The sequence below is a fragment of the Alosa alosa genome, chromosome 22 (genome assembly GCF_017589495.1).
Source record: "Alosa alosa isolate M-15738 ecotype Scorff River chromosome 22, AALO_Geno_1.1, whole genome shotgun sequence".
NCBI classification, from domain to species: Eukaryota; Metazoa; Chordata; class Actinopteri; order Clupeiformes; family Clupeidae; genus Alosa; species Alosa alosa.
This window is the reverse complement of record NC_063210.1, coordinates 28525641-28535814: the sequence shown is the minus strand read 5'-3', so window position 1 is coordinate 28535814 and position 10174 is coordinate 28525641.

The following is a 10174-nucleotide window of genomic DNA, read 5'->3' as shown; positions in this document are numbered from 1 at the left end:
ATGGGGCTTAAAACTTAACTCTGCATCTAAGATGACACCGAGGCTTGTTACTTTTGATTTGACCTGGTGTGCGAAGTTCCCCAGATTACTAAGAACAATATCTCGCTTTAGTTTTGGTCCAACCAAAAGTACCTCTGTTTTGTCATCATTTAGTTTCAAAATTTTTTTTGCTCATCCACTGATTAATGGAGGTTATGTATGCAGTGAGGGAGCAAAGGCCATCTGGGTTAGTTGGCTCCACAGAAATATACAATTGGGTATCATCTGCGTAGCTGTGGAAGTTTACATTATGCTGACTTATGACGTTTCCCAACGGAAGCATATATAGGGAAAATAGCAGGGGACCAAGGCAGCTCCCCTGGGCCACACCAAAAGCCAAGTCATGTTTTTCAGATACATGATCTCCTAGACTGATATAAAATTCTCTGCCAGTAATGTAGGTTTGAAACCAGTTTAGAGCATTATCAGAGAGACCCACCCACTTAAGTAGGCGGTGAATTAGGATGCTATGATCATGGTGTCAAATGCCGCACTCAAATCCAGAAGAATAAGGATTGAGACTTTGTTTGAGTCAGTAGCCAGTCTGAGATCATTGACTATTTTTACTAGAGCCGTTTCTGTGCTGTGATTTGATCTAAAACCTGATTGGAATTTTTCAAGGATACTGTTTTCATTGAGGAAGGTATTTAACTGATTACAAACAACTTTTTCAAGTACTTTGCTCAGGAACGGTAGATTTGATATAGGCCTGTAGTTGCTCAGATTGGTATGGTCAATATTTGACTTTTTAAGTAAAGGTTTCACAACAGCGGTTTTAAAAGCAGTTGGCCTGTTTCTAATGAGGTATTTATTACCTTGAGAATAAAGGGAGCTAAGCTATCATATACTTTTTTGAGGAATCTAGTAGGGATTGGATCTAAAACACATGTTGAGGAGCCGATTTGAGTTATAATTTTATTAATCTTATTTTTTTAAGATTCTAAAGTAATAGTGCTAAAGGACCTTAATTTTGGGGGGCTGTTTTTGGGTGTACTATCAAACATATTACTTGTGTTACCAATAACCTCCCTTATAGAAATGACTTTGTTTTTGAAGAAGTCTGCAAATTCTTAAAGATCTTAGAGAGGATGCCTGACTGAGTGTATCAAAAGGTGTTTGATGCAATAGCCTATCAATGGTAGAGAACAACACCCTAGAGTTTCCACTGTTTTCAGCAATTACCTTAGAGAAGTGGTTCCTTTTCTCATTCCGAATAGCTCTATTATAATTTGCTATTTTTTACTTAGTTTTTCTCCATGTTCTCTCAGCTTTTCTACATGATCTTTTTAGATCATGGACATTTTCGTTCATCCAAGGTGTCAGTTTGCTACAGGGCCTTTTTTAGTCTTTAAGGGTGCCACTCTGTCAAGCAGAGCACCTAATTCACGATTGAGAGCCTCTACCATTTGATCAATGGGATGATGTAAAATATCTAAATTTATGGATTCTATAAGAGCTATGAACTGCTGTTCTGCTCTAATGTCCAAGAGTCGCGATTTGATTGCAATTTCGGGATGAATTTTTGGAGTATGTAGTACTACATTAAAAGATACACAATAATGATCAGACATATTTATATCATTTACTGATAAGTCTGTGACTTCTATCCCTCTAGAAATGACTAGATCGAGGGTGTTGCCAAGGTTGTGGGTGGGTCCTGTAACATGCTGCTTTAGCTCTAAACTGTCCAACACATTAAAGAACTTACTGGCTTTAGCATCAGTTGTCTTATTGACATGAATATTAAAGTCGCCATTTACAATTATCCGATCATAGCTAGTGATGATGAGCGACATAAGTTCAGAAAACTGGTCGAGAAAGCCAGTCCATAGTTTAGGAGGGCGGTATAAGGTTAATAGTGTTAGGGTGCTCTGTCTCTTTTGGCCTCCAGGGGTCACTGTTGTGCTCCAGACCTTTCCTTTGTGTTTCCCTCCATGTCTGTTTCTCACCACCTGTTGTTAATGAGTTATTGTCATGTGACCAATTAGTACTTGCATTTAAGTTCCGGTTTTCTGTTTGTTGGCCACTGAGACATTGTCATCTCCACACGTCCCTGGTGAGCTCTTTTTGAATTCTAAACCTTTTGCGTTCATGGACTTTGCTGTTCTTATTTGTTGATCTTTGTTTTCGGAAGTCCCTCTTGTTGCAATTTTTCTAATTTTGGATTTTCTGTTTTTTCCCTTTTTTGTGAACTGATTTATGTTTCTGAGCTGTTTCTTTGGAATAAACAAGACAAATTTTTTTTTTATTTGAACCTCTGCATTTGGGTCTGATCTCTACCTGGACCATAGCACAGTGGTTAGCACTCCTGCCTGCCAAGCCAGCGACCCGGGTTCAATTCCCGAGTCGGTTCTAATAAATAGAAGTACAGCTGGGTCAGCCTTCAGAGTGAGGGCAATATACTCAAAGGAAGCGAATTCGCCAAAGTTGACTCTAGTGCAACTATATTTGTTTGAGAGAATGGAGGCAATTCCACCACCCTCGCTTGCCTTGTCTAATTGAGTGGAAGAAATTATAATTTGGGGACAAGTTTCAACAAGAACAGCTTCGCTGTCTGAAGTCAGCCAGGTTTCAACAAGAAACAGAAAATCCAATTTTTTTTCACTAATAAAATCATTTATTGCAAAGGTTTTGGTAGTAAGTGCACCTATATTTAGTAAACCCATGTTAGCTGAAAATGCCTCTGGCTTTTGAGGAATATGCTGAGGTATGGAAAGAATATTTGTTAGGTTTCTAGTTTTAAATTTGTCTTTTCTTTTACTATAATGCTGGGTAGAAATCAACGTTGGAATAGAACTATAAGCATAAGTCATGCTATTGCATGAAGCAGCTTGATCTATGGTAGTAGTATTGTATGTTACCCCGTCGAAAAACATTCTCAGACCCATCCACATGTATAATGCCATTCGAATCAATACCTGGGGGGCGTGAATCTGTAATATTTTCTACAGAATGTCAATGCCTCAGTGTGGACGCTATGTTGTCAGAGAGTAGCCTGGCTCCATGTTGGTTTGGGTGGAGACCATCACGCTTAGGGAAGCGCAGTAGCATTTGAGCCAGGTGTGGAGATCGAACAGTCTGGACCATCTCTCAGCACTGTATGAACTCCTGGTCATAATGAAAACATTAATAAACATTCTCTAAGTTGCTAGAATTGCACCCAAATCCTAACAATACATGTAAAGTAAAATAATACAGGGGGTATATTGACGTTTTCAACTTAAACAACATTTTATAGTTACAAAATTAAAACAAAGTGGAGAGTGCTTTATACAGTCAACCTACCCAATGCAAAGCATACCGCTTCTGATCAGCTATGGCAACAATACAAGGACAAAACGCAGCAGAGCTGCAGTATACCGTTTCTCCAAAGGGGGCTCCAAAACACCAGTCTCAATAAAGCTGCTTAATTACGGCGAAAATCACATACAAACACTAAACCACATTTCTAACTCTGTTACACCCCCTCCCCTGAATTTCACCAAATTCAAGAAGCAATCAAATAGTACTTCCAAAGGCAAAGAGTACACTACTTTCAAACACTACACAGAGTCACCAATTACAGGACAGCCAACCACAGAGGTATCCAATAAGGATGAAGTGGAAGAAGAGGTGTGCAAACTCTCACACAACCAACCACTGGCAGTAGGGCCTTATACACCCCACAAGACCATAAACCCATAAACCATAAATTCCATAAATTATCCACAAAGCTAATCAGAAAAGCTAGATAAATAATAATATGTCATTAACTTTTATATTAGCATATAGTTTGTAAATAAACATTTAACATTTAAATTATGTAAGAAATAACTGTTAATTAGTGCCAAAAAGACATTTAGTTAACTATTAACAAATATTAATACAATATTAGTTAATAGATTTGTTAAAACATTAACATACAGATTTTATGCAAACAACTAATATTTAATTAATGATGAAAAAACTACTAACTTGTGGCAAATAGATATTTTAGTAATAATTAACAAATATTAACAAAGGGTTAGGTAATTACTAGTTTGCTATTTATTATGGGACCTTATTATGGAGTGTTACCAAGGAGTTTATTTAAATAACACTTGCCTCTGCATCTGCTACTATACCGCTACATCGACGTTTCTTCCGTGATTTGGGAAAAGCCCGTAAAAGTCCTGGCAGGAAGCGATTAGATCAACGTTTTTTTGTATATCCAGTTTTTAATATTTTTTTTCCGAAGTGTTTACAACTTAGTTAGTGTATAGAACAAATCAACACCTGGATGTCTCAAAATTTTCTTCAGCGGAACAAAGAAAAAACTGAAGTAATTATATTTGGTAAAAATGAGGAAAGACTTAGGGTTGCCACTCTCCTTGATACAAAAGGGTTGAAGGCAAAGGACACTGTTAAAAATCTTGGTGTATTAATTGACAGTGATCTAAATTTCAACAGCCACATGAAAGCCGATAACTAAATCAGCTTTTACCACCTCAAAAATATTGCCAAACTTAGAGGGCTGATGTCAAAACATGACTTAGAAAAACTCATTCATGCATTTATCTCCAGCAGGGTTGATTACTGCAATGGACTGTTCACAGGCCTTCCTAAAAAGACTATTAAACAGCTTCAGGTGATACAAAATGCAGCAGCTAAGACTCTAACAAAACTAAAAGAACTGACCACATTACTCCAATTCTAAGTCCTTGCACTGGCTTCCAGTAAGTCACAGAATTGACTTTAAAGCACTATTGCTTGTTTATAAATCAGTAAATGGAGCAGGACCTAAATACTTGTCAGACATGCTTCAGCAGTACACACCTTCTCGCCCTCTCAGGTCCCAGGTGAAAACCTGCTAGTAAAACCTACTGTTAGAACTAAACATGGTGAAGCAGCTTTTAGCTGCTATGCTGCTCAGCTGTGGAACCAACTTTCGGATGACATTAAAAAAGGCCCCAACTGTAGCTAGTTTTAAATCTAGACTTAAGACCAAACTGTTCTCAGATGCTTTCTGCTAACTGTGCCGAAGCTACAAATTCTGAATCTGCCTTGATAATTATTCTACTTTGTCTGTTATTACTTTTTTTTACTACTTTTTGCCTTTGTTTTTGCTTACTAATTATTCTTTATTTTTAAATGATTTTTACCTTTGTGTTTTATGTTTTCTTTTTATTATGATCTTTTACCTTTAACTATTCTTTTGACTATATTGCCCTTCTATGCTTTTATTTGTTTTTGTTTATGTAAAGCACATTGAATGACCTCTGTGTATGAAATGTGCTATATAAATAAACTTGACTTGACTTGACTTGACTAGTGTTAACTAATAATTGTTGCAAACTGGACTACGAACAAAATATTAGTGCATTCCTGGATCTACATCCTTATGCATGCTTCCTGCCAGGACTTTTACGGGCTTTTCCCAAATCACGGAAGAAACGTCGACGCAGCGGTATAGTAGCAGATGCAGAGGCAAGTGTTATTTAAATAAACTCCTTAACACTCCTGGTGCACTTACAAACTTTCTAATGCCTCGTTATTGGACTAAAGGTCATAGTTGTACTACTGTAGATGTTTCGTACCATTCAGGGCATTATTAGTGGGGTAATTTACGAGATAAAAGTAGGTTCCATCACGATTGCAGATTCGTTTCTGACAGTGCTACTCGACCAGGGTTCGACCAAGGGAAAAAAGGTTCAGGGAGGGTGTAGTGTTAATTTCATCAGACGCTCTAGACGAGAGAGGAAATATGTTCGTCAACGTCCTTTTTTTTTTCATGACTAAGACGAGACGATGATGAGACGGCAGTAATGTTCAGAAACACTGACTAAGACTATCTTAAGATGCATTATTGTTGACGAAAAAAGACGAGACTAAAATGTTTTGCATGAAATAAAAACTAGATAAAATCTCTCTTCATTTTCGTCTACAAAATGAGAAGACAGAATATCTAGCTGTTACGCTTTCAAAATATTCCGAATGAGTTCATACGCTAAACAGCTTTCCTGTAGGCTAGTTCTACGTGTTGTTGCTGCAACCCTGTGGCTGCAACACCTAAACTACATGGAACAAGAACACTGGAGATTTCTAAGCTAACTACCTAAGCTTTTATGCCACAATGCTACATACCCAGAAGTTGAAGCTTCTCATACATATTAACATCCCCCCAGAATGTCCATTCAAAATGTTCATCATGTAATGTCAACTATTTAACTAGTTAGACTGATGATGCAAAGTTTGCTAGCAAGTAAGCTAATATGGAAAGTTCGCTAGCAAGTTAGCTATGGCTAAGATGGAGAGTCTGTTTGGGGAATGTGTTCAAAGTCAAAGTCAAAGTCAAAGTCAGCTTTATTGTCAATTTCTTCACATGTTCCAGACATACAAAGAGATCGAAATTACGCTTTCACTATCCCACGGTGAAGACAAGACATATTTTACCAATTTAAGTCCACAGACAAACATAACATTCAAGTAAACAAAAAGTAAGTAAATAAGTAAATAAGAGGGCACATATAATAATGAAAAAATTAAAAAATAAAAAATAAGAGCAGCAAAATTTGGTTGAAATTGTGCATAGACAGTCAATAAAATACTAGTGCAAAGTCAGGCCAGTAAAAGGCTTGGGTAGTTCTGTTTGACCTAAGTAAGAAAGAAAGTGGCATAGTGGTGCAAGTTATGTAAGAGCAGCAGAAGTGTTGTGTTTTCAGGACAACAACAACAAGTTGTAAAGTGTACAAGTGTGCAAGTGGAGTAGTGCAGGCGGCCATTGTGGGTCCAATGTCCAGGATGTTATGTAGCTGAGGGTGGAGGGGGGAGAGGAGGGAGAGAGTTCAGCATCCTTACAGCTTGGTGTATGAAGCTGTTGGTGAGTCTGGTAGTGCAGGAGCGCAGGCTTCTGTACCTCTTCCCAGAGGGCAGTAGATCAAACAGATTGTGAGCGGGGTGACTTGCATCACTCACAATTGTGGTCGCCGGCGGGTGAGGTGGGTGGTGTAAATGTCCTTCAGGGAGGGGAGTGAAGCACCAATAATCCTTCCAGCTGTGTTCACTATGCGCTGCAGGGCTTTCCTGTTGTATTCAGTGCAGCTTCCGCCCCACACAGCCGATACAGCTGGAGAGGATGCTCTCAATGGTGCCCTCGGTAGAATGTGGTCATGATGGCTGGTGGAGCACTTGCTCGCCTGAGTTTCCGCAGGAAGTACAGGCGGCGCTGAGCTCTCTTCGCCAGTGTGTTGTGTTTGGGCGCATATCGCCATCTAGCGAGGCGGAGTAAAACATTAATACTTTGGCCTACGACAGTGTTTCTCAAACTTTTTCAGTTTCAGGACCACTTAACTAACCCTAGCTAAAAAAAAAAAGATTAGACCTACTTCAACAGTAGCCTATAATTAGTCTACACAATAGGCCTACTCACTGAACCACCTTGCTTATTGTCTTTGCACTTTGCTTATTGTGTCAGAGGATTCATACTGTATGATTTAAACTGGCATATCTCACATAGACAGTGTTGCAGAACTGTTTTTACATACAAGTTGGTTCAATATTGCAAACAACTCATATATATTACATTTTACCACGTCTGCTCGCGGACCACTTGGGATAGCTTGCGGACCACCAATGATCCCCAGACCACACTTTGAGAAACACTGGTCTACGAATATGACCGTGGTCCAGTCGAATACAACTTGACTAACAAAAATGATATTTGAATGACTAAATATGACAAAGACTAAAAAGGACATTTCGTCCTAAGACTAAGACTAAATGAAAAATAGGTGAGAAAATTAACACTAGGAGGGTGTTTGGCTCGGGGTCATGGTGCAAAGGACCCTAGGGTGAAATTACTCCGAACCATCGCTTTAAACTAGTTTTTGTCTTTCTTGGGGGGGAATTGTGTAAAACAGTATGTACAATGTAAAATATGTAGTTTATTTGGTCTACGTTACTGTATTTTAATAATGTCAGTCATAATGGTGGTACAATTGGAGAGCCAATTGTTTTCTGAGGTGGTACTCATTGTGAAAAGTTTGAGAACCTCTGTGTTAGAGAGGGGGAAAGAGGTTGTGTTTGTTGGACAGAGGGTGTGTGTGTTAGAGGGAGACAAGGTGTGTGTGTGTGTTAGAGAGAGGGTGAGAGGGTGTCCGTGTGTTCGAGGGTTAGATTGTGTGTGTATGTGTTTGTGTTTGTGTGTGATTGACACTGATGTCGACTCAAACTGACTCTCGGAGTGAAGATGCCATGTCCTCTTTGTCACCCTGTCGCCATGGTAATGAGATAGCCACAAAACTCATTCTTCACGGTTGTTGATCTATCGTCATGACGACCTGACACACCTTTAACCCACCCACCCACCAGCCAATCAGAAGAGGGCCTCATCACGATCTGATCTGCCAGACAGATTAGTGGTGGTATCAAGATGGAATGAATTAAAGAGAGAGAGAGAGAGATGGAGAGAGGGAGAGAGAGAAAGGGGGGGAGGGAGAGAGAGAGAGAGAGAGAGAGGGAGAGAAGTAGAGGGAGGGAGAGAGAGAGAGAGAGAAGGAGAGGGAGGGAGAGAGGGGGAGAGGGAGAGGGAGAGGGAGAGGGAGGGAGAGAAGGAGAGGGAGAGAGAGAGGGAGAGGATGTGAGATGAGATGAGAGGAATGTCAGATAGGAGGAGTTGTTGAGAAGGTGTGTGTGTGTATTTGTGTGTGTTACTGTGTGTGTTTGTGTATCTGTGTGTGTGTGTGTGTGTTTGTGTATGTCTCTTTGTGTGTGTGTGTTTGTGTCTGTTTGTGTTTGTATCTGTGTGTGTGTTTGTGTGTGTCTCTGTGTGTGTGTGTGTATTTGTGTGTGTTTGTGCGTGTCTGTGTGTGTTTGTGTGTTTGTTATGAGTAAACTGATAAACTGTTCTCAGATCTAATTAGGGTCACTAAGGTCAATGGGGAACAATGTTATTATGACAGGAAGATGACACACACGCACACACACACACACACACACAAACACACACACACGCACACGCACACACACACTATTACTGCTTGTCACCGACCCATGGCATAAAGAGGAGACGCACACAAAAGCCACACACACACACACTGGACTGGGGTGGACACACACACACAACCATAATACATTTTTTTCACAATTCCTGACACACTTTCAATGCGAGTTTCACGGTGCAATTACAAATTACAACTGCTTAAAGGGATATTCCACTCTACAACTGCTTAAAGGGATATTCCACTCTACAACTGCTTAAAGGGATATTCCACTCTACAACTGCTTAAAGGGAAATTCCACTCTACAACTGCTTAAAGGGATATTCCACTCTACAACTGCTTAAAGGGATATTCCACTCTACAACTGCTTAAAGGGATATTCCACTCTACAACTGCTTAAAGGGAAATTCCACTCCTTTCCCACCTCCCCTCCAGTTAAACAATTCATTGTTTCCTTTCTCCAGTTCATCCAGCCGTTCTCTGAGTCTGGCGATACCACTTTTAGCTCCAGCCTAGCATAGATCATTAACAACCACAACCAGCAGTAGCCTATAGCAAGCTTTGAGAACTACACACACACATACACACACACATACCCACACACACACACACACACACACACACACACACTAACCCTAAAGCACAACCAGCAGTAGCCTATAACAAGCTTTGAGAACTACACACACACACACACACACACACACACACACACACACACACACACACTAACCCCAAAGTACAACCAGCAGTAGCCTATAGCAAGCTTTGAGAACTACACACACACACACACTATCCCTAAAGCACAACCAGCAGTAGTCTATAGCAAGCTTTGAGAACTACACATACACACACACACACTATCCCTAAAGCACAACCAGCAGTAGCCTATAGCAAGCTTTGAGAACTACACATACACACACACACTAACCCTAAAGCACAACCAGCAGTAGCCTATAGCAAGCTTTGAGAACCACAGGCTAGTTCACTGCACTGATGATGTGCTATATAATGGCCAGTGATAGGCTGCTTAGAAAGTTGACTCCGTTGTAGTTTTTAGATCAAACACACAAAATGAATTTCTTCGCAACTATCCTCTATCCTGTTATCAAAGCAGATTTATTTATGAGTAGCCTCATTTATTGTGATGTCCAAGTCCTACACACACACACACACACACA